The sequence below is a fragment of the Pseudophryne corroboree genome, chromosome 10 (assembly GCF_028390025.1).
Source record: "Pseudophryne corroboree isolate aPseCor3 chromosome 10, aPseCor3.hap2, whole genome shotgun sequence".
Taxonomy (NCBI): Eukaryota; Metazoa; Chordata; class Amphibia; order Anura; family Myobatrachidae; genus Pseudophryne; species Pseudophryne corroboree.
Genome location: NC_086453.1, coordinates 28,031,469 through 28,046,593, shown reverse-complemented (window position 1 = coordinate 28,046,593; position 15,125 = coordinate 28,031,469).

Genomic DNA, 15,125 nt, shown 5'->3' with positions numbered 1-15,125 from the left:
ACTGACATACCCAGGTATGTAATCTGAAGACTGATTATTATATATCAACCTGATTACTCTGTCAATACTTGCATACAGTCCTCTGGTCTGTTCATCTGCTTAGGTAAGCAATACTCAATCATTTGGACACAATCGTCTGTTTGAAAAGCAATTATTATTTTTCTGTGTGCGCTGATAAAGATTATAAGTTTTCGTTTCACTGTTGCAAGGGAAAAATGTGGTTTTATTTTAAAGTTCTAAGTTTCTTTTTCACTTTTGCAAGGAATAATGTGGTTTTATTTTTAAATGACGTGTCATAACTGCAAATGTTCAGTATTGTTGTGGTATGATACTGCAGTTGAATCTTAATATTGTAAATTCAAAGGTACGTTGCAAAATAGTAATTTCAGTTTTTTAGGGAAACTTAAGACAGGCTTTGCAGCAGTTATGGGCTCGCATGTTAATAAGGTTGTGATAGAAACATTTATTGGTGATAAAATTCCGTATTGTCTAGATAAATTACCTGTTAATTATATACCCCTTGGTTCCACAGTTATAGTTAGTGAAGGAAATTCTACTGATTGTAAACAACATTTAACCAGTACGGTTAAGACACTGAACACTCACATACTCAGCCTTTTTAAATCCAGAATCTACAGCTGTGATTTAACATACAAGGTTTGGTAATAGCGGTATCAGTTTTTTGATAGTAAAGCATACTAAGTCTTTTTGTCACTTAAAATGTATTCCTGGTTTAACATTATTAGAAGTAGACATTAAAGCCATTATTGACAAAGGTAACTTATTCATACAGTATATAAAAACACCTATGACTCAGTGATCTACGAAGTCTTTGTAAACTAGATAAAGTCAAGTCAGTAATAACAGAATTTTGGTTTGTTATGTCAGAGGAATAAGATACAAGTCATTTGCTTCATTTGATTCTTTTTTGTTGCTAAATATAGAAAACACTTAAATAATATGTGTGACGTTTAAAAGAAGATATATCTTTTAAACTGAGGTATTTTCCTAAGAAAACACTTAATACTAGTGTGATGTTTGCAAGACTAAGGCCTATATTTACTAATAATGCGAGTTTGTCCAATTTGTGTTTTTTTTTCTAAGTCCCAACACGGGAATTTTCTAAGCACAAATCTCGGCAGTGTTTGGGCTATTCGTAATGGTTATACCAGCAAAGTTCAGAAATACGAATGAATAGACCATCGGCAAATGCAGCTGTTATTTCATACAACACGGGTATTCACTATTCATTCGTATTTGGGTGTTAGTCTCTGAGTGCTCAATTGCGGTCGTATTTTTTGCGCTTCGTTACAAAAAGCAGCAAAAAAATAGACCTGCTTTTTTCAGGCATGTTTACATGTGTTGCCACTTACAAATCATTCATACCTGAATTAGGATGCCTATAATAGGATCTTATGGCCATTTCAAACAACCTACACTCAGAAATGGCAGCAGGACTGTGGACCAGTGATCTTTGGTGTGCTGTGGGATTCCTCAGACTCAGACATCAGCCTGTAAGTAACCAGGGCCAAGAAACTGAACATGGTCAGCAGGTTGTACAGGTTCTGCGAAGGCCTCATTTTTTTAGGGGGCATTTAAACTTGAACGCATTGTCTGATGACAGGGTCATACAGATGTTCCGTCTAAATCGTTACAACATTTTCCTATTTATGACCTTGTCAAACTGGGCCTAGACCCTGAGACAGCACACTCTCGCCCTGTCTCAGGCCTGTACAAACTCCTTGATGTGTTGCACTTTATGGCTACTGGGAGCATTCAGGCTGTGTCTGGGGTTGTCATTGGAATCTCACACCCCTCATTTTCAAGAATTTTAACACAGGTGATGTATACCTAACTACCTCCTCTGTTTTTGGTTGGTTTTAACAACTCTCAGTGGCCAGTTCTGTCCTAAAATCTCATGTTTTATTTTCTATCAAATATCCACACAGGTGTTGGCTGTTTTGCAGCCCCATATCGATGCCTCAATCTGCTTCCCTACCCAGGAGTCTTAGTGGCATGCCGTCAGGGTAGATTTCTATGAGCTTGCTGGCATGTCCAATGTGCTGGGAGCCATAGATTGCACACACATTCAGCTGAGACTACCTAGGGGCAGGCAGCACATCTATACTAATCATCATCTAGAGCACTCCGCAAATGTGCAGGTGGTTTGTGATGCAAAACTCAAAACAATGAGTGTTGTTGCTGGCTACCCTGGGGGCTGCCATGACTCCTTCATCCTCAGTCATCCCTCTTTGATAAGTTTGAGGATGGGCAAATGCCAGATGGATGGCTGCTGGGTATGTAATTTGATATGTGTAGTACTCTGTATACTTTGTCCAAATACAGTGTGTTATTTATGTGTTGCTGTATCTTAACATGAATCACGTTACTATATCTGTCTTTCAGGTGATGGAGGGTATGGCTGTTTCTCTTGGCTTCTAACTCCATTGTCCCAACCTGATACCCCTGCTGAACACAATTACAATCATGCACATAAGTCCACACGGAATGTGATAGAAAGATGTTTTGGTGTGCTGAAATCTAGGTTTCGGTGTCTGGATAAGTCTGGTGGCCTTTTGTTGTATAGTCCCTTGAAGGTGACTCAAATTGTGTTCTGCTGCTGCTTTCTTCATAACATGTGTTTGAAACAAGATCTGCCACATGTTGATGAGGAGGAGGAGGAGGAGGAGGATGAAGAAAGCAGCCAGCAAGCAGAGGAATTAGAGACATCTGGTGATACTTGGAGTACAGAAGTAGGGAGGCAGGCTAGGCAAGACGTCATAAATAGTTATTTTTAAGGTAAGTTTTGTTTGCTTTTTTCATTTGTTGTATAAGCCTAAATATATGTTGCCCCATTTTTCGTTTAAAAACCATCACTCAGAATGTGTCGGTCTCCTTGAAACATACAAACACACCCTAGCTTTATGCAAAACAAATGTAGCATGTGTATTGTGTTTATTTAAAATCTCTAAACAACAGATTATGAGTGACATGCCTGAAGTCTGGATAAGTGTTAAAAACACACATAATCCACATAGTATTTTTTGTATTATTTTACTTTATGAATGTGTGTAATGTCCTAATGTAACACTTCTCCACATATAATATGTTAGCCTTGAGGAATACATGTGTCCCTATTTGTGATGCTCCATCGTATTTAAGGGACACAAACTTAGTATCATCCAAAATTATTTATTTCATTATGTTTGCTGGAGTAAACTTGCAGATTTGTAAGTCAATACACAGTTTTCAACATATATCTATTATTAGACACATTATTTTTGTACATTCAAATATTTTCAATTTCTTTGTTTCTGCATCATGTGTAAGAATCTGTTTACTCATTTTTAACACACACAAACATGGCACAATAATAATGTCATTCATTTTGGGACTGAATTATCTAAATTTTGACAAAACATATTAGGACCTTTTTAGCCAAATCAATTGTGTTATTCTTTTAATGTTGTCTACAGAAGAAATGTAAAAGAGTTAAAATTCAGATTGCAAGTTGTATTGGTCATGGATGAATATGCATGGCTGCCAATTAGTTTGTCTGCAGAATTTGAGAATGATTGGAATCAAGAAAGAGTAATTATTAGAAAAAAATCAAGTGGTCTGGTTTCTGCATGCTAAAGACATTCTGCATGGCTGCCAATTAGTCTGTCTGCAGAATATGAGAATGATTGGAATCAAGAAAGAGTAATTATTAGAAAAAAATCAAGTGGTCTTGATTCTGCATGCTAACGACATTCTGCATGGCTGCCAATTAATCTGTCTGCAGAATATAAGAATGATTGGAATCAAGAAAGAGTAATTATTAGAAAAAAAATCAAGTGGTCTGGTTTCTGCATGCTAAAGACATTCTGCATGGCTGCCAATTAGTTTGTCTGCAGAATATGAGAATGATTGGAATCAAGAAAGAGTAATTATTTGAAAAAAATCAAGTGGTCTTGTTTCTGCATGCTAACATCAATGTGCAGATCAAATAACTTTTTCCTCCTCTAAAAAAATACAAAGATGTTAAAGAATAAATGTGTTGTAAAAAATCCTGTTGTTGTTTGTAACAGTTATAATTAATGATGTTGAACAAATCGATAAGGTGCTAAGTGTTATATATATTGTGACAATCCTACACTTACTAACTGTGTTTATTTTCTTATCTATACAGAAATCGGTGTCTCTATTTTTAAATTTTTGGGGTTGGCTGCTTAAACTGGCCTTTGCCTTTACCACTGTCATGTTGGCGTGCTCTGGTGGAGCACCTTGGTGATGAGAACACTGGCGATAGAATAGTAGTAGTCGTACGAGAACTGCTGATTGGTTGCTGTTGGTGCTGGGATCTGAGTGTTTCATTGAGGTTAGTGAGGTTGGCATTGAGTTCACGTGTTGCAGCATTTTGATTTTCTAAAATTCTGGTAATAGATTCATTGATCATTTGATTGTTTTCTAAGATGTTGATGTAGCTTTGCTGTTGTCTGTGCTGTTCTTCCATTATGCGTTGTAAGTTGCCCATGACATGTGTAAAGTCTGCACGCATGATTTCCATGGTATCGGCAATTCTGGTGGTTGGTTCATTTTGGCGACTGATATTTCTGCTGATTCTTCAGAGGTGAGATGGTAGGTTAGAAAACAAAGCCAAGTGTTGGGCACGTATAGCGTGAGCCAGGATTCGGCCTGGCTTATTGCCCCATTGATAGTATTTCTGTTTAGATTTATGGATGGAATGAATTATATTGTCAGAGAGGAGTTTATTCAGCTAAGAGCGGGCTTCCGACAACTCTACAAAGGTCACGTCAGACAGTGATATTTTGTGAGATGTCTCGAGGGCATGAATCTTAAGTAGAAGTCCTGAGATCAGAGATTGCTTCTGCTTCTTCTTGTAAGTGCCCAGTTGTATCAATTTGCAGTGAAGGACACATTTATGTGCCTCCCACATAGTGAGGTGGGAGACATCATCCGTAACATTCGTGGCAATATAATTGTCCAGGGCCTTGTCTAAAGCGTCTTTACAGAGTGTGTCATAGAGAAGAGATTCATTGAGTCTCCAGGTCCATTGTTTATGGGGACCATGAGGGAGAGCCAGAGTAAAAGTCACTGGGGCGTGGTCAGACCAGGTAATAGAGCCAATAGTGGCATCTGTGAGAAGTGGGAGATGTCTATGGCTAAGGAATAGGTAATCAATATGGGAGTAAACCCGGTGAGGGTGTGAATAAAAGGAGTAGTCACATCCTGAAGGGTTAAGGGTTCTCCAGGAGTCAGCTAGTTGTTGTGTGTGAAGTAGGCGTTTAAAGCGGCGGTATTTCGATGCTACGAATCTAGAGGTTTGGGATGACGTGTCAGTGCTGGGGTCTAATGTTCAGTTGAAGTTACCACCTAAAACAGTGACTCCCTGGAATAGAGAGTCTGACCTCGGGAGGTGGGAATAGAAGAAAGACATTTGCTCAAAGATTTTGCAATCAAAAGAAGGAGCTTACCCGGTACTACCCTATGTATGGTAACGTTCGAAACACGCAAATCCCTGGAAAAAACAATAGCCATTCCATTGGATTTGCTACCTGGGGTGTTACAGTAATATGCTGTGGGGAAGTAGCGACTGGTAAGAAAGGGGTTACGAATTCCAACCCTAAAATGGGCCTCCTGCACTAGTGCAACATCTGCTCTTTCAGATCTCAACAGACGTAGAAGGCTAGATCTCTTCTCCGGCGTGATGAGACCATGCGCATTGAGGGACAGCACTTTAATCTTCCCTGGGGCACTCATGGTGGAATGAAGTAGAGCGAGTTCCCATTAAACTGAAAGTGGAGAGAGGAAGGGGAGAAGGAAGAACAAGCATGGAAAAAGAGACAAAGAAGAAAAAATACAAAAACAATGTAATAACATCAGCAAAAGACCCGCAGGAGAGAGACTGAACCGTATAGTCTTCAGTCTCCCTACCGGCATGGAGCCAAAGATGGGTGTAATGGGGGGAACGGGAGTGAACTGCAACAGGAACCATGATAAAAGAAAAACCGTGTAAAACTGACACAAAGAAAAAACAAAATCCTACATTAAGAAAAGTGGCCAGAGGGGGATAAGGGCATCAGAAATGTCCACAGCCCATCCCCCCACCGGCCAACATGAGCAAGCATATTAACCAGTTATCAATAACCTCCATAGGCAACCAGGAGTTAACACTGAACATGTGTGAGAACCCTTCGAGAAGGAAAAATAAACCCTCCAATATTGCGTTATTAGCAAGAGTTTCTGTAGGAGGAAAAAAGAGCAGGAACGACAATATCAGTCAGAAGGGTCCTTTACAGAAAATCGGTCTTGGAGGGAGATGTAGTTGACTGGGATCTATTCTTGGCGCCCCAAACCTCATGCCATGGTTGCGAGCTAGAAGCCCGCTTAGAGAGAGGAACACCAGGAAGAGAAAACTCCCAATCCGGAATGGGCAATAGTGGTAGACCTAGTGAGGAGCAGAACGGGACGAGGTCAGCAAGGGAAACCCGAACGGTAACGTAGATGTCGTTTCCGTAGCTCGTCCATTAGAGGCTTCAAGGATTTCCACTGCTGAAGTGTGTACCAAGAAAGGTCTTGATAGAGGCATATAGCACATCCATTAAAGTCAATACCATCCCATTGCCTAGCGTTGGACATAATTTCCTCTTTCTGGGCGAAGTAATGAAGACGGCAAATTAAGCCACGAGGTCGGTCGGTGGAGAGGCCTCTCGCCCGAAGGGCTCTGTGGGCTCTGTCAAAAGTGATAATGTTATCAGAATCCTTCTTCAAGAGCCCGTTGTTAAACATCTTGGTCAGAGCGTCCACTAGCCCAGATTGGAGGACCTCCTCCGGGAGGCCACGGACGCGGATGTTGTTCTGTCTGCCCTTGTTGTCGATATCCATCATTCTGGACTGCAAAGCCCGGATTTCTTTGTATTGGGCAAGGACAGAGTCCCTCAGCAAGGACACACAGGAATCGTCAGCCTCTTGGTCTTCTTCTAGAGTAACCACGCGATCAGCCAGGTCTGAAATGTCGCTTTTGATGGGGGCGAGCTCATTCCTAATAGTGTCTTGAAGGTCTTGCTTAGTAGGAAGGGACCCCATGAAGGTCAGGATTTCCCGGAACTCGCGACCGCCTGTTGACGCAGGGTCAGCCATATCATCAGCCGGATTTGAAATCGAGGAAGCAGAGAAAGAGGTTGGGGGGTGGGAGAGGAGCGGTTCTCCATCTTTGGGGAGGTTTTGGATGAAGGAAGGGCCTCAGGTCCGCTTGAGACCTCGTGGCTTTTCGAGGTTGATTGTTGTTGCTCTGCCTAGGGGATTTTGAGGTACGTCTTATATTCTGGCGGGGACAGCGAGGAGGATGTTTGCAAGTAGCTCATGATGTGTCAGGATCAGCAAGATATATACAACAGCATAGTTCCTGTGGCCTGGTCTCAGATGGCCATCAGGTGGACCCAGGTGGAATAGTAGAAAACAAGAGCTCAGGGCAGTGCATGTCAGTGCGGAGCAATAACGTTGACACCTAAGGGCAGAGCCACAGAGAGCACAGAGGGGGGAGCGCCAATCAGCAAATAGGAGAAACCAGGAGGGCAGGGGGACTCTAGGAACAGGAAGGGTTCCGGCAGTCGGAAGCAAGTGTCAGCTGCCTAAGCATATCTCACCCAGGAGGGAGGTCGTCTGGCCCAGCACGGGGCAAGACAAAAGGACCCCCATAAATCTCACCTGTATAGACCCAAGTGGGGTCTAATCAGTGCCCGGAGGGGGAGTTTATTGTGTATGAAATGGCCCAAGGGCCATAGCTAAAAGGCCCCCGGCCTGACAGTATTCATCACAGGGGGCGGGGAGCGGTTATGCGGGGTGTGGTGGGAGCAGGGAGGCAGCAGGGTGAGCCTCTAGGAGCACAGGGTGCACACCCCCAGAGCACTGCTGCAGCACGCACTTCTGCACGGATATCATGAAGAGGTGGAAGAGAGGGAGAGCGGGCACCTCAGGCGGGCCGGCGCGGTGGGATAGATACACCTGGTCCCGGCTGATCACCTCCGCCGGGCTGCCGTCTCCCCTCACTCCACCCGTCAGCATCAAAGATGGCCACCGCTGTGACTCCGGAGATCCCGGCTCTGCTCCAGACGGGTCCCGAGTTGCCCCCTCCGCCTCTTGGACACCGCAGCACCGGCCAGAGCAAGCACAAGGCTAGGGCAAGGTCTAGGATCCAAGGTAAGTTGTCCCGGGGAACTCTCCACGCGGCAGGGAGACGGTCACCAATTGAGGCCCCGGCTTCAGGGCAGTGAGCAGGCCGCAATTCGCGGGAGCCAGGAAACCGGCTCCCCGACTCCGCAGCCTAACTCACTGCTATTCCAACTAATAAATGGATTAGGACAGGGCTTTTAAAGTAAACAACAAGCGTGGGGAGGCTGTATTAAGTTGAAAAAACTCCCAGGTCCCTTGGAGCTCATAAAAAACACAGCATGTCTGATCAGCCTCCAGGCCTCGCCCCCTGGCCAGATGATTTTATTACCAGTAAACTCTGTGTGTGATCCAAAGCCAAAAATATATATAATGCTGTGCCTGCTGTATCTGAAAGGGGTGAACTGTCCATCCATCCAGGGGCTCCGCCCCAGTGTAAAATTAAAATAATAAAAGCTAAAATTATAATTATAAAAAAAAATCTATTTTTTTGTTTGTGCTGTACCCCAGTGAACTATACAATTTTTATTTTATTTTCAAAAGTACTGTGACACTGCTGGTCAGACCGCAGTATATTATTATCTACTCATAAATACATTGGTGGTCATTCCGAGTTGTTCGCTCTGTGGAGGTCATTCCGAGTTGATCGCTCGCAAGGCGATTTTAGCAGAGTTGCTCACGCTAAGCCGCCGCCTACTGGGAGTGAATCTTAGCATCTTAAAATTGCGAACGATGTATTCGCAATATTGCGATTACAAACTTCTTAGCAGTTTCAGAGTAGCTTCAGACTTACTCGGCATCTGCGATCAGTTCAGTGCTTGTCGTTCCTGGTTTGACGTCATAAACACACCCAGCGTTCGCCCAGACACTCCCCCGTTTCTCCAGCCACTCCTGCGCTTTTTCCGGAAACGGTAGCGTTTTTAACCACACGCCCCTAAAACGCCGTGTTTCCGCCCAGTAACACCCATTTCCTGTCAATCACACTACGATCGCCGGAGCGATGAAAAAGCCGTGAGTAAAAATACTATCTTCATAGCAAATTTACTTGGCGCAGTCGCAGTGCGGACTTTGCGCATGCGCACTAAGCGGAAAATCGCTGCGATGCGATGAAATTTACAGAGCGAACGACTCGGAATGAGGGCCTGTATTTTTCTTCGCATCGCAGCAATTTTCCGCTAACTGCGCATGCGCAATGTTCGCACTGCGACTGCGCCGAATAAATTTGCTATGTAGTTAGGCAATTTACTCACGGCATTATGAGGTTTTTTCTTTGTTCTGGTGATCGTATTGTGATTGACAGGAAGTGGGTGTTTCTGGGCAGAAACTGTCCGTTTTATGGGTGTGTGTGAAAAAACGCTACCGTTTCTGGGAAAAACGCGGGAGTGGCTGGAGAAATAGAGGAGTGCCTGGGCGAACGCTGAGTGTGTTTGTGACGTCAAACCAGGAACGACAAGCACTGAACTGATCGCAGATGCCGAGTAAGTGTGGAGCTACTCAGAAACTGCTAAGAAGTGTCTATTCGCAATTTTGAGAATCTTTCGTTCGCAATTTTGATAAGCTAAGATTCACTCCCAGTAGGCGGCGGATTAGCGTGTGCAATGCTGCTAAAAGCAGCTTGCGAGCGAACAACTCGGAATGACCACCATTGTGCCATGCTTTTGGTGTAGTCAATTCAGTAATTATTATATACAGTACAGTATAAATTTCTGATTCATTTGTGCAACACTGTAACCGCCAGTGTGCGATATAAAAAATACTTCTACATATGTTTTACTTATTTGTGCGACACTGTAACTGCAGTATGTGATCTAAAAAATAATATATATACTTTGATTTAAATTAATATTTTGTGCTGTATCATCCCAGTATACATCCAGGGTCTGCAGCTGCTCCATACATCTAGGGGTGTTCTTGTCAGTTCACCCAAAATAAAATACATCTTTTTTATATATTTTGTGCTGTATCCTCCCAGATTACATCCAGACATGCTCCATCCATTTCAGGGTGTGGAGTCTGTAGCTCATAATCTTATTATAACTTATTGTTATAACTTATTTTCTTCGTATCACCACTTTGTAATTAATTAAAAATAATGTTATTAATAATAATTATTATAAATTACTGAATATAAAAAGCTCTCCACACTCATAGGGGTATATTTACTAAGGTCCCGATTTTGACCGAGATTATGTTTTTTCTTCAAAGTGTCATCTCGGGAATTTACTAAACTCAAATCACGGCAGTGATGAGGGCATTCGTATTTTTTTGTAAGTCCAAGTTAAAAAATATGAATTAATACACCATCGGTCAAATACACCTGCAAATTGGTAGAACTCGGTAATTTACTAAAAAAAGTAATTCACAAAATAACCAAACACTGCCGTGAAAAAATACAAATCGTGAGAAAGTGCTAAAATAAAATATACCTGCTTTTTTTTTTACCATGTTCTGATATGCATGCACGGATCCATGAGATCCGTGCATGTTTATCAGTGGGAAAGGGTGTGAAAGTGTTATTTTTTTTGAAAAAAAAAATGCGTGGGGTCCCCCCTCCTAAGCAAAACCAGCCTCCGGCTCTTTGAGCCGGTCCTGCTTGAAAAAATATGGGGGAAAAATTGACAGGGGATCCCCCATATTGAATCAACCAGCACCGGGCTCTGCGCCTGGTCCTGGTTCCAAAAATACGGGGGACAAAAAGCGTAGGGGTCCCCCGTATTTTTAAAACCAGCACCGGGCTCCACTAGCCAGGTACATAATGCCACAGCCGGGGGACACTTTTATATAGGTCCCTGCAGCCCTGGCATTACATACCCAACTAGTCACCCCTGGCCGGGGTACCCTGGAGGAGTGGGGACCCCTTCAATCAAGGGGTCCCCCCCTCCAGCAACCCAAGGGCCAGGGGTGAAGCCCGAGGCTGTTCCCCCCATCCAAGGGCGGCGGATGGGGGGCTGATAGCCTTTTTTACACGTGATGAATATTGTTTTTAGTAGCAGTACTACAAGTCCCAGCAAGCCTCCCCCGCAAGCTGGTACTTGGAGAACCACAAGTACCAGCATGCGGAGGAAAACCGGGCCCGCTGGTACCTGTAGTACTACTACTAAAAAAATACCCCAATAAAAACAGTACACACACACCTTGAAAGTAAAAGTTTAATACATACATCCACACCTCCATACATACATACTTACCTATGTTCTCACAAGGGTTGGTCCTGTAGAATCCATGGGGTACCTGTTGGGAAAATTATACTCACATAATCCACTGTAGATCGGTCCTCTTCTGTTGTATTTGTAATCCACGAATTTGGCAAAATAACAAAACGAACACCCGACCACGTACTGAAAGGGGCCCCATGTTTTCACATGGGACCCCTTTCCCCGACTGCCAGGAACCCCCCCCCCCCCTATGCGCTCCATTATAACCAATGGTGGGAATTTTGCGGTTAGCGGTGAGGTTACTTTCGGTCAACCGCTGGCCACAAAGTTCCCACTATTGGTTATAATGGAGCGCATAGGCGCTACATTGTAACACTGCCGTGTGCTGCCTGACATACACTACAGGAGCACACAGCCAATCAGGAGGGTGCCATGACGTGGCGCTTCCTGATTGGCTGAAGGAACCCTCTTAGACAGAAGTCAGGGGGGTTCCTGGCAGTCGGGGAAAGGGGTCCCATGTGAAAACATGGGGCCCCTTTCAGTGCGTGGTCGGGTGTTCGTTTTGTTATTTTGCCAAGTTCGTGGATTACAAATACAACAGAAGAGGACCGATCTACAGTGGATTATGTGAGTATAATTTTCCCAACAGGTACACCATGGATTCTACAGGACCGACCCTTGTGAGAACATAGGTAAGTATGTATGTATGGAGGTGTGGATGTATGTATTAAACTTTTACTTTCAAGGCGTGTGTGTGTCCTGTTTTTATTGGGGTATTTTTTTAGTAGTAGTACTACAGGTACCAGCGGGCCCGGTTTTCCTCTGCATGCTGGTACTTGTGGTTCTCCAAGTAGCAGCTTGCGGGGGGCATGCTGGTACTTGTAGTACTGCTACTAAAAACAATATTCATCACTTGTAAAAAAGGCTATCAGCCCCCCATCTGCCACCCTTGGATGGGGAAACAGCCTCTGGCTTCACCACTGGCCCTTGGGTGGCTGGAGGGGGGGACCCCTTGATTGAAGGGGTCCCCATTCCTCCAGGGTACCCCAGCCAGGGGTGACTAGTTGGGTATATAATGCCAGGGCCGCAGTGACCTATATAAAAGTGTCCCCCGGCTGTGGCATTATGTACCTGGCTAGTGGAGCCCGGTGCTGGTTTTAAAAATACGGGGGACCCCTACGCTTTTTGTCCCCCGTATTTTTGGAACCAGGACCAGACGCAGAGCCCGGTGCTGGCTGATTAAATATGGGGGAACCCCTGTCAATTTTTTCCCCATATTTTTTCAAGCAGGACCGGCTCAAAGAGCCCGAGGCTGGTTTTGCTTAGGAGGGGGGACCCCACGCATTTTTTTTTGTTAATTTTAACTAAGTTTTACTTTTTACGAAAGGTGCACAATGAAGCCCAGCATGGATCGGCAGATATTCATTGTGTTAAAGTCGGCAGTGTTTTACAATTCACTCCCGTAAAACACTGCCAAAAAATACGAATTACATCAAAATCGGTAAATACGAAAATGCAGAATACGACAGCTTAGTAAATTAGTCGTAATAAATTCAAAAAGTTGCAAATTTACACTTTCGATTTCATTCGTGTTTGAACTTTAACCTCATTCCAGAAAATATGAATTTTAGTAAATATACCCCTTATACTGAACTTTCTGCATATATAAGATATTTTGGAGGGAATGAAGAATTTGATTATAATAAATTAAATTAAATTAATTAAATAAAAATAAATTGAAATAAATTAAATCTAAAATATGGTCTTTTTTATTCTTCTTTGCCTTAATCATCTTTTTATGAACTGAAATCTTGAGCCTTGACTAATGCATCTTTTTTTAAATACATCCTTTTTTATATTTTGTCCTCCCATTATATACTGTACATACAAGGGCTGCTGCTGCTCCGTCCAGCTACCTCAGTGCAACTTTTTGACCTAAACTGGATAAAAACAATATTGTGAGTTGTGAGGTGTTCAGAATAGTCTGGAAATGAGTGAAAAGGAATGTTATTGAGGTTATTAATACTGTAGGAACAAAAACACTCCCCAAATTCTGTGATTTTAGCTGTTTTGATGATTTTTTTTTTTCAAAATATCTAGATCTCAAACACCCCTAGTCCGCATCATTGCTAATTATCCATATCATACGGACAAACTGTAAAAAGAGAAAACCTCTATACACAGAATATGGATGAAGGCTGCTAGACAATAATAACATTTTATAGCCCAGAAAATCAATACTAGTAGCGGCAAATTTACAGGTTCATTTCACAGGGCTGTTACTTAAATTATGTTTATCAATGATGGATTGCAATAATTCAGCCCTACCCTTCAACAAAAGCAGCGTATCATTGATCTAGTGTGAATAAATATATAACATTATCAGCTATCACAGAATTAACAAATATTATATCTCACTACTGCTCTTGTGTATGCATTATCATACAATGGGGCTACAGAGGACCCCATCGCGCACCCAGATACTTGAAGATAGTGCTTCCCATCATAGTAAAAGCAATTTTTCAGAGCACCATTTTCAACAGTGCACAGAAAAAATCTGTATCAAGACCTGTGCACCAAGTGTTGTTAGTAATTAGACTCTTCATATAGTAGCAGCAATTCCCTCCTCATGGGGTATACACGTATAGAGAGAATTCACATCAATACTGCACAATATACAATCAGATGAAACATTATAAATCTCATTTAATTGTAGCAAGGAGTAGTATCCTTAAGAATGTAAGGATAATTTTGCACATATGGTTAAAGGTAGGTGTCAAGAAACATGTACACTGCTGTTGCTGCCAGGTAAGGGGGAGGGGGCCACTGGGCCCTCACTGGGCCCTGCCAAAAGACCTGGGCCCGGATAATAAGATCCCCTTATGTGTAAAATGTTTACTACTGTTTATGTTTTTTAATCATCCCAGCGGGGGAATTACCCACTTTTCTGGTGGTCCATTCCATCCCTGCATACTGATTCCTCAACTGTAAATCACACCTGCTGACTTTTACTTTCTCCTCTTCAGAAGAAGCTCAGAGTGGAAGAGTGGCTGGTAGCTGATGGGGGTGTGCCAAGTACTTCTCCTGATAGGCCCTACCCCCTTGTAGCATTATGACAGAATTGCAGGTCTATGAAGATAGGACAGGACTAAAATAATGCAATTCTTATAGAATTGTGTTAATGTGGCCCGACTCCTCCCCATAGACCCGCAATTTGGGGGTTGACTACCCACTCTTCCAGATACTCTGTGAAATTTGGTAGTCTCCCAGATATTCTCAGAGCCTAGTTAAGTATGCTGTCAATTATTTATTTTTATGGCAGCAACTGTCTATATTGGTGACCAACTACAAGTTCCAGCACCCTGTGTATGCCAACAGAGGAACTGCAACAAAAGTAGCAGCAGACACAGCAACACTGAAACTGTCAGAGGGTCAGCAGAGACCCCTTCTGTTATACATTTGGGACAGACCTGTACAAAAACCATCAGAAACAAAGGTACAGTGTGTGCTTGTGTATGTGTAATAGAATGTGACATTTCAGTTTGTGCAGTTTTTTGACAAATGGACCTCACTTGTACCATCATCTCCTCTTCATTGCTAACAGCCAAGGCCATAAGTAGGGTGGTGCAGTTGGTGCAACCACACAGAGTGCAGATGCCCTGTGGGCAGAACTAGTCATCACCACAATCTGTGATTGATAGGTGCCCACTGCATGAATGTTAGTTGTGGTTCCTTCTCTGCCTGGTGCACTGCTACAGTACTAATATACATGTACATTGCAGCAGGCAGTGACTGTAC